This window comes from Girardinichthys multiradiatus, chromosome 11 (assembly GCF_021462225.1).
Source record: "Girardinichthys multiradiatus isolate DD_20200921_A chromosome 11, DD_fGirMul_XY1, whole genome shotgun sequence".
Classification (NCBI taxonomy): domain Eukaryota; kingdom Metazoa; phylum Chordata; class Actinopteri; order Cyprinodontiformes; family Goodeidae; genus Girardinichthys; species Girardinichthys multiradiatus.
The window spans coordinates 12,636,675-12,652,587 of NC_061804.1; positions in this window are offsets into that span (position 1 = coordinate 12,636,675).

Below are 15,913 nucleotides of genomic sequence, written 5' to 3' on the forward strand. Positions count from 1 at the left end.
GTCACAGATTACGAAGGCCAGTGGTGCCGTTTAAATCATGTCAAGATGGTGACATCATTCAAACAAGTTATAAAACCTGTTTTATTTTATAAAGTCTTTTACATGGAAGGTGTCTGAGACTTTCACATAAAAACAGTTATTTTTAAGCCAATGTAATCCCCATTTAGTGGAACAGACTGAATTTGAAACATTGCTTTTAATTATTTGCTAAATTACTTAGTACTTTGTTGAAACATGACATTGTCATGGAGTTTCCTGACCCACATGCAGAATCAGCCAGGACACAAGGTAGAGGTAAGTTAGTTTATTTACTAAATAATTGCTGAACTTTGGTGATCTGGTTCCTCAGTATCTGAAAGAGTAAATACAGAGCTGGTCGTGGAATGAGTTTTGCATGAATGAAATGAGCAGTGGCTTACCGTGGGAGGCTGGAAGGTTGGTGTTGAGAGGGGCATTAATCTTGATGTTCTTCTTAGGTTTGCTGTGAGCGAGTGGGTAAATGCTTAAGGTCTGAAGTTGCAGATTTTGGAGAGCGGGCCGGCGGGGTTCTGCTGGAGAGGTTCGAGCTGCTGGAGTCCTATAGGAGAGTTTTCAGAAGATGATAGGTTCATACGGTTTTCTCTGGAGGAGTGGTCCGAAGTTAGCCATGACCGAGTCTAAACCTAGAAGGCATAGAGCAAATCAAAGCATGAGCTCAAGGGAAAAAGGAGCAAAAACATTTTCTCAGGAAGAGATCAAAAATATCGCTCAGGAGAATGCTGGAAACTTGACTCTACCGGTTAGATTGACCATCAGGCGAAGACTGGTTGTCTCACAGCTAATCAATCTGCAGAAGTCTGATGAAGTAATCATCATCAGGTGTGCCAGCTGTCTGTGGCAACTGGGCCCTCCAAAACAAAATCGTTTATGCAAACAGGACCTCAGGCACTCACACAAATATACACACGCACTCACACTAGGATAGTGACACATCACATATCATCTTTTGCAAGTTTTATACTTAGACATTTTTAACATGCTGAGACTGTCCCCGCTCCGTGTTGGAACGGATACATTTCCTGTACATGATTCATAAATATTATGAATCATGTAAGGCAATAATGTTTAATAATATGTCTACTGAATAATTTATTTAAACAGGCTTTTAGCCAAATAAGAATTTATGGTCCTCTGCTATATGAATTATTAGTTTTAAGTAATTTTTTTTCTATTTCTGTTATTATGGCTCTTTTTTATATGTTTTATAATGTTTCAGCTTGACATTTTTGTTTATTTCATGTTTTTACTTTGTAAAGCACTTCTGGATTTAATCTGTCCTAAGTGCTACATAAATAAAATTATTTACAGTCTTGGTTTTTCCACTTTAGTTTCAGTCACACTTGAAACTTAGGCAGATTGGTGCTTTTTATTTTTTAAACCCATTATTTTTAACCTGTTTAACCAGTTTTCTATGGAGGTATTTCTGGTGCAAAGCTATTTGTGCACTGTAACTGTGAACTACAAGTCACAGAGAAAAATGGCGTCTTTTCACGAATGCAACACAACAGTTATACCTCTTCAGATTCTTAGGTATGAGTACATAAAGTGTTTTCTGAGTCACACATCAAAAACCTCTTACAGTCACAGCTTTGCTCTAATTGATCAAAAACAGTTGGTGCGAAACAAATCCACACACCTGTATTAACATCTTCCCACAAACAATTTTTTATCATATTCTTTTCCTTAACACAAACACAAATCAGTAAATGCAACTGCATGAATCTGCTGCTGTGAGTCACACCTTCTTTTTAAAGCGCTCCGACGTTTGCCCCAAACGTCCCACCGATACTGAAGCAAAACTGTAACTTGAAAGTAATTCATAAGCCCGTATAGCAGAGGGCGCTGCCTGCTCCAAACCCAATAGGTATACAACAACCGAATAAAACTGCCGTGCTTAGTAGGGTTGGGCGAGTCTGGGATTTTGGTATCTATCTGATACTAAGTAAATACAGGGATAGTATTGCTTTTGGAGCTGGAGAGAAAACTACTCAAGAGTCCAGACAATCTAGAAAGATTTGGCCTCAGCCTCATCAAAAATAATTATGGTAATTACTTAAAATATAAACACATGAATTGATTAATTTGTATTAATATTTTACATCTTTACTTTGGGTGTGTGGGTGTGGGTGTCTTTATGTGTACGCATGAGGGTGGGAATGTGCGATTGTGACTGTGTGCCTGTTTTTGTGTCAGGTTGTGTCTTGGGCTGCCCCCTCTCCTGGATCAGCTTAGCTATTGCATATTTTTATGGAGAAACCTTACACAAGCTCGCTCACACTTACACCCACAGGTGTTTAGATTCGGGTGTTAACAGATACACAAATGTTCCATATTGAGTCGCAGTTATCACTAAGGTGTAGAAGCAGTTTTCTAGGGTATCTTGTTTTCTCTTCATCCTTCTTTCTCTCCTTTATTCTTTCCTCCTCATCTCCCTCTTTCCTTTTTGCCCGACATCTCTCTTTCTCGCTTCTTTTTTTCCCTTTTCGTTTCCGTCTTCATTGCCATTGAAATAATTCCAAACCAGTTTCTAATAAAGTTGTTTTTTATATATATCAAGTGGAGCATTATAGTGTTAGCAGTAATGGCTCCACTTGTGAAAGTAAATCTGTTGGGCTTTGTCTTGGCACTCAGACAACTATTCTGAGTGATACTCTGCTGGACAGGACCCATAAAAAAAAAAAATAGTATTAATATGACATAATAATACTAATGGAGTTTTGACAAAAATTCAACTTGGAAGACTCACCTCCACTTCCGGCTCCGTCTAATTACTCCACCACGTTCTCCGCTCCAACCAACGAGCTCCTGATCCACATTCCTCTTCAGCCAATTATCCCTCCAGGCTTTGCTTTAAAAGACCTTCATACGCAGAATCTCCTGCTCTTCAGCTGAGCTTCGACCCTCCTCCACCCCATCTCCACCATCAGGCTTCAAGCTCCTTCCGACTCCCTTATCTCCTCAAGCCTCCACTCCACCACCAGTATCAGGATCCCGGGGGAAAGACTTCTCTAATTCTAACCCCAAGATGTTTCTTCAAGCTCACGTCATTATCAGCATCCATGTCTTCCACCGGGGTCCGAGCGGCAAAAGAAATCAAACATTAGCTAATAAACTCCTCTAGTTGCCATCTCTGTGTTTCTCTCATTTGTGAGTCTTTCCAGATTGAAATAATTCTACCACTAATAATATGTTTTTATTTATGTTTTCTCACAGTTGCGGTAGAATAAAATTCAATTCAATTCAATTCAGTTTTATTTATATAGCGCCAATTCACAACACATGTTGTCTCAAGGCACTTCACAACAGTCAGGTTCATACATTCCAATTAATCCTAACCATTGAACAGTGCAGTCGGAGTTAACTTTTTATTCAAATTGGTTAAAAGGTTTTTCTGTCTAAGGAAACCCAGCAGATTGCATCCAGTCAGTGACTTGCAGCATTCCCTCCTCCCGGATGAGCATGTAGAGACAGTGGACAGTCACTGGCATGGACTTTACAGCAATCCCTCATACTGAGCATGCATGTAGCGACAGTGGAGAGGAAAAACTCCCTTTTAACAGGAAGAAACCTCCAGCAGAACCAGGCTAAGTGTGAGCGGCCATCTGACACGACCGACTGGGGGTTTGAGAGAACAGAGCAGAGACACAAAAAGAACACAGAAGCACTGATCCAGAAGTACTTTCTATGGGAAGGAAACGTAAATGTTAATGGATGTAGCTCCTTTAGTCGTTTCATTTAGAAAGAAAGAACAGATCAACATTGAGCCAGTTTTCAAGGTTAGAGTCTGAAAGAGAGCACATAGAGTTAGTCACAGTAAAAGCTCAGTCAATTGCCATGGAGAGAGAAAGGGTTAAACACTAAAAGACAGGGCTATGTGGATCATTGGTAGAGAGTGAGCATTAAGTTGTTGCCAGCAGAAGCTCGGACAATTCCCCTCTCCAGAAAGGTGTCACAGGTAGACACAGAGCCAGGCCAGGTGTAGCTTCTAGGAAGAGAATAGAGAGAACAAGGTTAAAAGCTGACATAACAGCAAATAATGCAAAATTGGAGAGTAGTGTGAGAATGTAGCGAAGAGGGTGAAAGTGGTCATTATGTCCTCCAGCAGCCTAAGCCTATAGCAGCATAACTACACAGATAGTTTCAGTTCAGATTATTTAGTTAAACGGTGCTTATTTACAACAATGTCGTCTCAAGGAACCTCACAAAGGGTCCCACTGATGGTCATTGTTACACTAAAAACCACAAGGATTGGGATACCTCTCTCTGTCAGATTATAACCATTGGAAAAGAGAAGGGGTCATACAGTCATACAAAATCACTGAGGTTATTTGTTTATTTAGGTATTTTATTTATTGAGATAAAAACGTGTACAATTTGAACGGATTTTGAGCTTGATGAGATTCCATCTAAAGTTATACCCTGTATAAAGTTTCAGCTAAAATAAGAATAAAAAAATACCCCTGTACCACTTAAACGTCAATGGATTTTAATAGGATTTTATGTGAAAAACTAATACAAAGCAGCACATAATTAAGATGTGAAAGGAAAAGGAATATGCTTTTCAAATATTTTGCAAATAATGCCACCTTTTGCTGCAAATAACAGCTGCAAGTCTTATGGAGTATGTGTCTACCAGTTGTGCTCATCTATACTGCAATAGTGGAATATAGTTGACCTGAGCTGCTGACCTTTACAGTGCTTCCAGAGTTACCTAAGCCTCTTAGCTGGTTTTCCGATGTATGCTCTCCTATACCAGCCTATCAGTTTACGTCAGGGGTCTCCAAAGTGCGGCCCTCTGAATGTTTTTGTTTGGCCCCCAACCATAGTTCAAGGAGGGCCTGCAAACACAGTATGTTGATGCAAATGAAAACCTTTTTTTTTTTAGGGTAAGATTTTACAGAGAAATAAAAGCTTCTTATAATAAAAAATGTTAGGTATGACACAAAGTATTTCTATTTTATTAACCATGTTTCTGTTTTTGTTTCAATTTTATAATAAATGCAACCCAAAACATCCCCCACACCCAACTGAATAAACCCTCCAATAATTAGTTTATGTTCATTACAGCCTTGCATGTTTAGTATATTAATTCAATTCAATTCAGTTTTATTCATATAGCGCCAATTCACAATATTATATTATATTATTGAGCAGATACAAAGAAAAAACATCACTAGATTTTTTTTTTCATTTATTATTAAAAAAACAATTTGAGCTCTGTGAGATAATCAAAGCTTGAGATATTGTTTGATAACTTTACTCTGCTTTAAACTCCTCACAACCTTTTTCCCTGACTTGTCTGCTGTGTTCCTTGGTCTTCATGATACTGTTTGTTCACCAACTACCAAACCTCAGGGGCCTTCACAGAGCAGCTGCATTTATATTAAAATGAAATTACACACAGGTGGACTCTGTTTACTTATAAAGGCAATCCTGAATTGGTTGAATAAGAATGTAATTTTCACTTTTGATACCCATGCATCTTTTTCCTTTCACTTTACAATTGTATGCATGAAATCTCTACAAAAAACATTGAAATTTGTGGTAAGAATGTAAAAAATGTGTAAACTTACATAAATACTTTTGCAAAGAATAGTATATTTCGTGAATGAAAACCAGAGGAGTTGTGCTAAAGTAATTAAAGAAATGGAGAATCATCTTCCAGCAAACTGTGTAGGATGTACCTGCATTGCACTATGAATGTATCCAAGTCTAACTGGAGACCATGGGTTCATGTCTTCCAACAAGATGTTGGCTCTTTATTGTTTTCCTTGTGAAAATGGGCTGCATTGTTTGTCTGACTCATCACTATAATGTTTGGTGGTAGGATTTTTGAAGACACGAGGGATAAAGCATCCTCATTATGTGATGCGCTGAAATCATACAGTGTGCCCATAAAGAACAGAAGAGGCTAGAAAAAACCTGCATTGCATCAGGAGGTGCAATTTTCCTCACAGCTCCCTCCATCTCTGACATTTTTCATACACTGCAAGTCTGTTTACCTTTCCATTTCAGATTTTTGCTCAGGTTATCAAACTAAAACTACACATTTTTATTTAATAATGTGTCAATATAGAGAAGATGAAGAAAGATGTCTACCCAACACATTCACATTTATTCTACAGCTTTTTTCGAAATATAAATCTACCTTAAATTGTTTTAAAAGGATACCTAATATGAGGCGATTCTGGACTTCTTCTTTTCAAACAGCAGGTGGAGCTGGTGATCCAGGATGGTAAAGGTATCCTGTTGTTGTCATGGCGTTAGGGGTTCTGGGTACAAAACTGGATTCTGATTGGTGGAAAGAGAAAGGAATGGATTTGGATGCCTGCCATTGTTCTTACTATATTTAATCCAACCTGTGAAAAACTACCTTAAAATGGCTACATAGTATGCATCAGATTGGCTCGATGTGTAAAGAGAGAACTTATTAGCCTCTTTTTTTTCTCCTACGTTACAATGATTTATAAACAGTAAGTTTGCAATCAGATAATTGCATTCTTATGATAATATACTGACAGTGGACAGTTATCTCAGTTCTCATGAAGTTGACCCCCGTGCTTTCAGTTGATCATGCAGAGATTGTCACACGACTTCACAATGCACTAAGTGATGTAATGTATCACAGGAGTAACAAGCTAATGTTTCAAAATCCCTGGCTGATATTTTTGAAGGAAACATAACGTCTCATCCTCTGGGGGTTTTACTTTGTTCTCAACCTCCCCTCAGACAACAGCAACCAGCATCTCCGTCCAGCTTTCCATAACAACTCATTTATCACCGTCCGGTTTCCTGTGCCCCATCATCCAGCCCTATTTTAGTGATAGGATTGTTTACAAGAGGCCCCAGTCCTTTAATCCTCCTGACAACTTGAACCTGGTGTCAAACATGTGACTCGCATCTGCTTTCCTGGAATTATACAGACTTTTATCCAGAACTCCTTGGCTTGCACAAGCTGCAGCAGGTACACAGTTTTTATATCCAACCTGGACAAAATCTCAAACTTAAAACTAACAAGTTTTAGCTACATTGCTTGATCCTCCTGGAACATGCCTTGCAGATCCTGTTACTTCGGATTAAGTTTCTGTATTATATCACATGGGAATCTCTCCTGCCCTCTTATATAATACTGACCAACAGGTCATTCCTTTTATATCCTAAAACTAACTATTGGGACACTCTGTCAACACCGGATAAAGACATGGTGCTAAAACTTAACAATGTTACGGCACTTTGTAAAACTTCAGCTGAACCTAGGTATTTATATCCACTGTATAAAATGCAAAATGCTTTTATTGCTCACCATCTGACATTAAATCAGACTAACAGTTTCCTGTTTTAGGTCAGTTAGGATTACCAGAGTTAATTTCATTTGCTAAATGCCAAAATAGAGATGGAGATTATTTTTTTTACATATGTCTTTATAATCAAAAATGTATGTATACAGCCATTACTATGCCTTTAAATAATTTTGAAACGGCCATATGATGAGGTCATAGCTTTGTAAGTTTGTGATAAGTTAACTCACACTGTTCGAGTCAAATGGAGACACACCTATGGACTTATTTTCAGACAGAACTTCAAACACGCTGCTTCCTTATGTGACATATAGGAAATTTGTAAAGAAATCAGGTCAGATATCAGGAAGAGAATTGAGGTCCTCCAAAAATCGGGTTCATTTTTGGGTACAAATCCCAAATGCCTGATGGTGCCAAGTGTGAACAGCGTTGAAATGTAAAAACGGGTTTTGTCTCCAAAAGATGAACATGTTTGTGTGCATCAAGCCGAGAACAAAAGGGAAGCCCTTGCAAAGAAGCTGGCTGAGGCTGGTAAGAAAGTATCATTTCCACAGTTAAACATGTCCTGTACAGATATGGCCTGAAAGGCCACTTATGGAGGAAGAGGCAATTACTCAAAAAGCAGCATAAAAAGTCAAATTACTGTTTAAAAATGCTGTCATGTATAAAGACCTACATTTATGAAGGCCTGTTATGAAAATAAAATTGAGGGTTTTTCCCTTAAGGACTATCTTTCCATTTTGGTGAAAAGGGGGGAAATTGCAAACCTGAGAACACCATCCCAGTGGTGAAGTATGGAGGTAGCAGCATCATGTTGTGGCGGTGTTACACTCCAGGACAAAATTATTTACTTTACAAAATAGGTAGCATCATGAGCAACAAACATTATGTAGAAATACTGAAGAAACATCTCAAGACGTCAACCAAGAACATCAAAAAGGTCTTCTAAGCGGACAATGACTTTAATTATACACCAAATTAATTACAAAGTGGCTTAAGGACAACAAAGTCAGTGTTTTGGAGTGGCCACCACAAAGCCCTGATCACAGTCACATAGGAAATTTGTGGGCAGAGAAAGTGTGAAAAGGTGTGTCTGAGTGAGTGCGCCTACAGACCTGACCCAGTTGCACCAGTTCTGTCAGCAGGAATGGGCTAAAATTCCAGCAAACTATAGTTAGAAGCATCTGTTTGACACAAGTTATACAGTTCAAAAGGCAATTTTACCAAATACTAAGGAAAGAAAGTTGAAAAAAATCTCTTTCATTCTGATATTTAGCTGACAGAAACAACTTTGGTAGTCCTTACTGACGTAAAAGAGCAAAATTTTTATAAAGCGAATGTAAATATCTGGTTTAGATTGTATTCAAATAGAAATCCCTTATACAAAAGTGTCTGGGCTAAATGTAAAGGATGAACCAAGCTAAATCTGGTCACCGTATATGTGTATTAAGGTTTAAAGAGTCTCATAAACATCATAGAGTACTTCATTGAAGGAGAGTAATTCTTCTGCCCAGTCCTAACCACAAGGCATCTGAAAAGCAAAGTAGGATGAAACATATCAGGAAACACCGAAATGCCCAAAAATTTCTGTACCGAACAACAAATATGTTGTCATCATTCATCGTTGTCGTCGTCTTCCGCTTTATCCGGGACCGGGTCGCGGGGGCAGCAGAGACGCCCAGACGTCCCTCTCCCCAGACACCTCCCCCAGCTCCTCCTGGGGGAGCCCAAGGCGTTCCCAGGCCAGCCGAGAGACATAGTCCCTCCAGCGTGTCCTGGGCCGTCCCCTGGGCCTCCTCCTGGTGGGACGTGCCTGGAACACCTCCCGAGGAAGGCGTCCAGGAAAAATCCGGTATAGATGCCCGAGTCACCTCAACTGTCTCCTCTCGATGTGGAGGAGCAGCGGCTCTACTCCAAGCCCCTCCTGGATGTCCGAGCTCCTCACCCTATCTCTAAGGGAGTGCCCGGCCACCCTACGGAGGAAGCTCATTTCAACCACTTGTATCCGGGATCTCGTTCTTTCGGTCATGACCCAAAGTTCGTGGCCATAGGTGAGGGTAGGAACGTAGACCGACCGGTAAATCGAGAGCTTCGCTTTTTGGCTCAGCTCTCTCTTCACCACAATGGACCGGCACAGTGCCCCCATTACTGTGGCAGCTGCACCGATCCATCTGTTGATCTCTCGCTCCATTCTTCCCTCACTCGTGAACAAGACCCTGAGATACTTGAACTCCCCTCCAACCTGAAGAGGACAAGCCACCCTTTTCGGACTTGGAGGAGCTGAACCTCATCCCAGCCGCTTCACACTCGGCTGCGAACCGCCCCAGTGCATGCTGTAGGTCTTGGCTAGATGGGGCCAGCAGAACGACGTCATCTACAAAAAGATGAGACGAAATCCTCTGGTCCCCAAACCAGACCCCTCGGGCCCTTGGCTGCGCCTAGAAATCCTGTCCATAAAAGTTATGAATAGGACCGGTGACAAAAGGCAGCCCTGCCGGAGTCCAACATGCACCGGGAACAGGTCCGACTTAGTGCCGGCAATGCGGTCCAAACTCCTGCTCCGCTTGTACAGAGATGGCCCCTAATAAAGGGCGCCCAATTCCATACTCCTGGAGCACCCCCCACAGGGCACCACACAGTCGAATGCCTTCTCCAGGTCTACAAAACACATGTGGACCGGTTGGGAAAACTCCCATGAACCCTCGAGTACCCTGTAGAGGGTATAGAGCTGGTCCAGTGTTCCACGGCTGGGACGAAAACCACACTGCTCCTCCTGAAGCCGAGGTTCGACTATCGGCCGGACTCTCCTCTCCAATACCCTGGCGCAGGCCTTACCAGGGAGGCTGAGGACAACAAATATTTCTGTAGCTGAAATCAGATTTTATTCAATTCATCCTTATTTAATTCAGTCGAATTATTTAATTAAATTCATTATAAATAATATTGCAAAAGAGTGAAATTTCAGTTGGTCTATCAATGCCAATATGTAAAAAATTATCTAACTAAGGAAGCCCTGCTAATTTCATAGTTGTTGACTTTGTAGGAATCCTTCATCCTGAGCAAGCATGTGGTGAAAGTGGAGAGGAAGCACTCCATTTTAAAAGTAAGAAACCTCCCGCATAAACCGACTCAATGTAAATGGTCATCTCCCTTCACTGTCTTGTGGTTGAGAGGAGGGTGAGGTTACAGGGAAAAAAAAACACTGAGCCACCAGTACTTTCTATGGGAAAGTAAAATGAGGAGAGCAAAAATAGCTAATGGCTTCAGTTTTTCCATCAGTATCTCTGTCCTGGAAAAAGATGCAGATAAACACAGAAAAACTGAGCCAGGAGTACTTTTTATGTACTTTTTTCCCTTTTTCCCCTGGCATGCATCCTCAAAATTATTTTTTTCTTTATTTTAGAAGAAGCTACATAATTTTTGGTGACAAGCAGGTTACTATCCAGTTAAAGCATGTCGCAACCTTTTCTGTAAAACTGCAAGGTCTTGTGCTGTGGAACAAGTCAACCCTCTTCTTTATCCCCGAGTCCAACAGGGACGGTTGTCCGAGCCTGGACTGTCTTTTGTGTTGGGCTCCAAAACTCCAGCACTGTTACACATCTTTCTGTGCAACAGAGACCTTTAAACATCAAAACAAAAGTTTAGTTTCAGTTTAGAGCAACCAAAGCCTTGTTTTCTTTCTATATAACCTGTATCTCTGCCCCAGAAGTGCTAAAGTACAAGCAGAGTGCTCTCATTGGGAAACTGAGCGACTGAACTGTGTCAGGTTGGAAACATAGGCGGTCTGGTTGATGAGGCTGTTCACAAAGTGTTTAATAAATTGTTAATGTGAAACACAAGGACCCAAAAGTTGCTTGTCTTCTGGGATGGCTGCATTGAGGTCTAAAGCCTCTGTATATGGGTCGCACTCTTAACCTCCTGTGCCACCAGCACCATGCCAGTGATCCTGTCTTTTACAGAAAACCCCAAAAACAAGCATAAAACTGAAGTAAAAATGACCTAGATTTGATGTCCTCCAGAGCTAAATTATGCTTCAGATCATTTGAAGGATGCAGCTTGTTTCCTTTCTTTGCAAAGCAGAAAGTGGCTATAATCTTTAATCATAAATACTCATTGAGGGCTACAAATTATAAGCAATATGCTCTGAAAGATTTGCTTTACTTTGTTTGCTGCTGCAGGAAAAGGTAGATGGGAAGACAATAAACCAATGATACACTAAAAGATTGTTTCTCTCTGGTACATTTTATTACACTCCTTTCTGTGTTTGCATGTTTTATTCTTGGGATGAATAAATGTCTGTCTGAGACTTTTGTTAGGTTTAAAATATGCCAGAAGGTCCCTTTCAGTCACATTTTCAACTCATATTCATATGACCATGCATTCATTTCATACATCCATACTAAGAGCAAAGGACAACAAACAATAGTAACAATACCTTATGTCTTAAATTAAATTAAAGCCTTTTTAAAAGCACCACGATTTCATAAGAAGAAGAAGAAGCATTACTATTGGAAGAAAACCTGCTAGAGACTGTAAAAGACTTGAGACCGATGTGGCAGTTCACCTTCCAGTAGGACAAACACTAAACATACAGTGGAATGGTTGAAATTAGAGAAAATTCATCAGAAATCCAAACCAAAATCAAATTAGGAATCTGTGGCAAGACTTGAAAGATGGTTTTACTCTACGTTCTTCATCCAACCTGATTAATCTTGAGCTATTTTGCAAAGAGGAATTGGAAAAAATGTCAGTCTCTAGATGTGCAGCTGTAATAGCAAAGAAAAGTAAAGTAGATGTGTACACCCTACTTTTCTAATTTTAGTTAAACAATTTGCAAATCATGTATCCTTTTCCCCATGTTTCACAATTGAACACTGATTTTGTTTGGTCTGGTCTGCCAAATAAAACATTATAGTTTGTGGCTGTAATGACAAAATGGGAAAGAAAATTGGTGTGAATACTTTCTAGAGGATTAGACATACGCTATATTGCTAAAAGTTTTTGTCTGTCTACTTTTACATGTAAATGAACTTTGATGACATCCTATTCTTAATCAATTAGGTCCAGTTTGTTGATGGACCTACTGTTGCCAGCAATAGCAACTTAAACTGTAAACGTCTTTCTCAGGGTTTAGGAGTTTGTTCAGAGTTAGATGAGAAAACCAGAATTGCAGCCTCTGCGATAATTCATCCCAAAGGGGCTCAAGAAGGTGAAGGTCAGGACTGGTGATGTATGTATGGAAATCCCTTTAAAAAAAAGAAAGAAAAAAAAGAACCACGACTTAACACACAACATGTTTTTCTAGGTGTTAATGAGGGCTGAGAAGCGTCTTAATAAAAAATAAGCTCTGTTTTCTCCATTTCTGAAAAGTCTCTCCTTCTTATAAATCATAACAATCTAAAGTAAGTCTTATAACATACAGACTCAGTAACAGTTGTACTATACCAACCAGCGTTGTTAGTGTGTTAATGTATGTAAGCATTTGGAGGAGAGGATCTTGGGGTTCATGGGGTTTTCTGTGCTCAGTACTTGTAGAAATCTTGCATCTCATAATTCAGGGAAGGAATTTTCCCAAGGTTGTTAGAGGGTAAATATCATTCAAGGTGTCATGAATTTCAATGAATTTCACCTTAATGCACTAATTGGTACCTCTCCAATTCAAATTATGTTCTCTCCTGCATGTGACGCAATAGTACTTGATTTGATGAAACGCGAGGTTATCACGCTGCTTTCCTCTTTTTGTGTTATTCAGTTGTTCATTAACATAAACATCTCCCATGTTAATCAACGACATTCTGCTTACGTGCTGCTGTGCACGTCTCTTTAGAGAGGCAGCCTTCATGTGTTTTCCAACTGAACAACTTCAATATTTGGACACGAGTTAAAGGTCATAGATGTCCTCTGCTTTGTTTACTTTGTGTGGCCCACATCTAACAGAGTGACATCATTGTTACAATATAAAATTCGCATCATAGGCAAAGTTCCATGGTACAGCGGTCTGCACGCCGATAACCTCTACGTTCAACTGGGAGCCAATGACAGAGAGGAGGAAGCAGAGCAACGAGCCAATGACAGAGTTGCTGCCATCCCTCCCAGTTTCTGTTTGTGTCAGCCGCTTTTTGCTGCTCAGTCAAGTTGGATTGTCATCTCATGTAAGACCGGAAGTATTAATTTCATAGAGCAGGGATTTTATTTGACTGGTTTAAATGCATCACTCATTGAAACAGTTAACATGCATTAATGAGCTTTATCTAAAGTGTTGCCAGCCTCTGCTTTAGAGGTCTGCATCTGAGGAGAGCTACTGCTCATAAGTATTAAAAGGTGTTAGATGAAGTGGGTTGAATATTTGATTATGATGCCTCATTAGTATCTTACTTTGGAGGTTTTCTGGGTATGCTCCACAAGGAGGCAACCCTAAATCTTACCTGGAGGTACTTCATATCACTTCTGGCCTGGGAACACCTTGGGATTCCACTAGGATGAGCTGTAACAATGTTGCTAAGAAGAGGGATACCTGTGGTTCTCTTTTTGAGCTTTTAGGGTGAATTCACATCAGGAAAGTCCTTTGGTCCGCTTGTTTGCTCCGGACCAATTTTTTTCATTTGGTGCGGTTTGTTTTCAGATTGTAGTTTTTGCAAGTGAACTATTAATTGTAAACAAAGCCACGGGGGTGACAATCATTGTCCCCATTGGACAGATATGATGGGGGCGGGACAGAGCACCCGAAAATTTAGGAAAACAACTGTAGACTGCTGCGTGTATATGGGGTAAGAACGCTGTCAAAAACAATGTGTATGTAAAGATGGAAATGTGTGCATATAAGTCAATAGTTGTGCATAAGTAAAATCCAAAAGAGGTATTGTATATTTTCTCTATAAGAATGCAAAATAAAATGTTACAGCTTCAAGAAATTACAAACACAAAGTTCAAGTTTACACTTGTGGTTTATTCTTTATGAATACAATATGCTATAACAGTTTGTGAATACGATTTCTTTTCTATGAGAATATGAATTTACATCAGCGACTTGGCGTCACGTGATCTCAGGCTGGTTAGTGGAGCACATAGTTAGTCGATTCGCTTTGCGCATGCGCTGTCACACTTCTCACCGCCAGTAAACGTAGTGCCAGAATAGGAGATAATTCCGTCTAAAATGAATATTAGGAACAGAGGGGAGATAGGGAGGAAATCAAGAGTATTATAAATAAAGCATTGTTCTTATTTTTATGAAATACAAAACTAAAACATAGAATATAGTGGGTGGAGTTATATAATGATGTACAGTAGGTGGCAGTATGCACCTCTGAATTTGTTGCATACCGCCAGCCGAAGAAGAAGAAGCAGCAACACTAGCGCTAAGATGACGGACCAAGAGCATATATTAACGACATTAAGACATATATAAACTTTTTAACATTACCTGGCTTTGTACCATAGTTTCTTGGTCAATCATCTTGGCGCTAGTGCTGCTGCTTCTTCTCTTCTTCTGCTGGTGGTTAGCAACAAATTTAGAGGTGCACAACTACTGACTAATATGCACACATTTCCATCTTTACATACGCATTGTTTTTGACATTGTTATTACCCCATACTTGCAGCACCTCTGTTCTGCATATTTTTGCCGTTATTACAGCTGCAATATTATTATGAGGCTGAAGAGCAGCTCATTCAACACAGACTTTGAGACGCTCCATTTATAATTTTGGAACCCTGTCAGAGAATGTGTGCTGAACGCCGACGTTCTCTACGTGCCTTGTCCTACAACAAGCCAGTAGCGTTGCTAAGCAACACATAGCTTATCAGGTATGATTACCTTACAACACACACCTTCGCTGTCGGCTACGGTGGCTTTTTATCTCCAAAGAGACATACGCATTTTGTAGTTGGTTCGGGGCCGGTTTGTATTCGGACCATAAGCGAACCGCACCAGAGTCCGTTTGGAAGCGGACCCCACCTATTCACACTTGCCACTTTTGGTCCGCTTTAAACGGACCAGAGTTTGTTTCCCCCCTTGGTCCGGACCTTCTGTGCAGGTGTGAATACACTCAAGCGAACCCTGGTCCGGACCAAACAACCGGACCGAGACCCACTTTTTGAGGTGGTCTCGGTCCGCTTCCCGTTTAAAGCGGACCAAAAGTGGCAAGTGTGAATACAAATCCAGCTCAACAATGGGTGGATGGATGGATGGAGTGGGAGACAATTCATCCATCTTTAACTTAGAAATACTGATAACAAATAAATGTGGAGTTCAAGTTATTGAGTTTGATGTTTAGAGGCAAACTCCACAAAAAATGACATCACAATTATTAATAAAATATCTCATTGCTATTTTGTATCTTCGTGTTTTTACTTGTGGCCTTCCATTTATAGTCTCCATATTACTATGCAGTTGCTTGAAAATGTAGGTGTAAAATAATTATGCAAAAAACAAACAAACATTAAAATAAGAGTAAATGTGCTTCTCTGATTAAAGTTTCACGAAAAAAAAACAAAAAAACAAAGTCAGTTAGCAACAAAGCCTTTATTTTGAAGATATATTCCGGAAGTGCTTGACGTATTGGCGGCCATCTTTACGG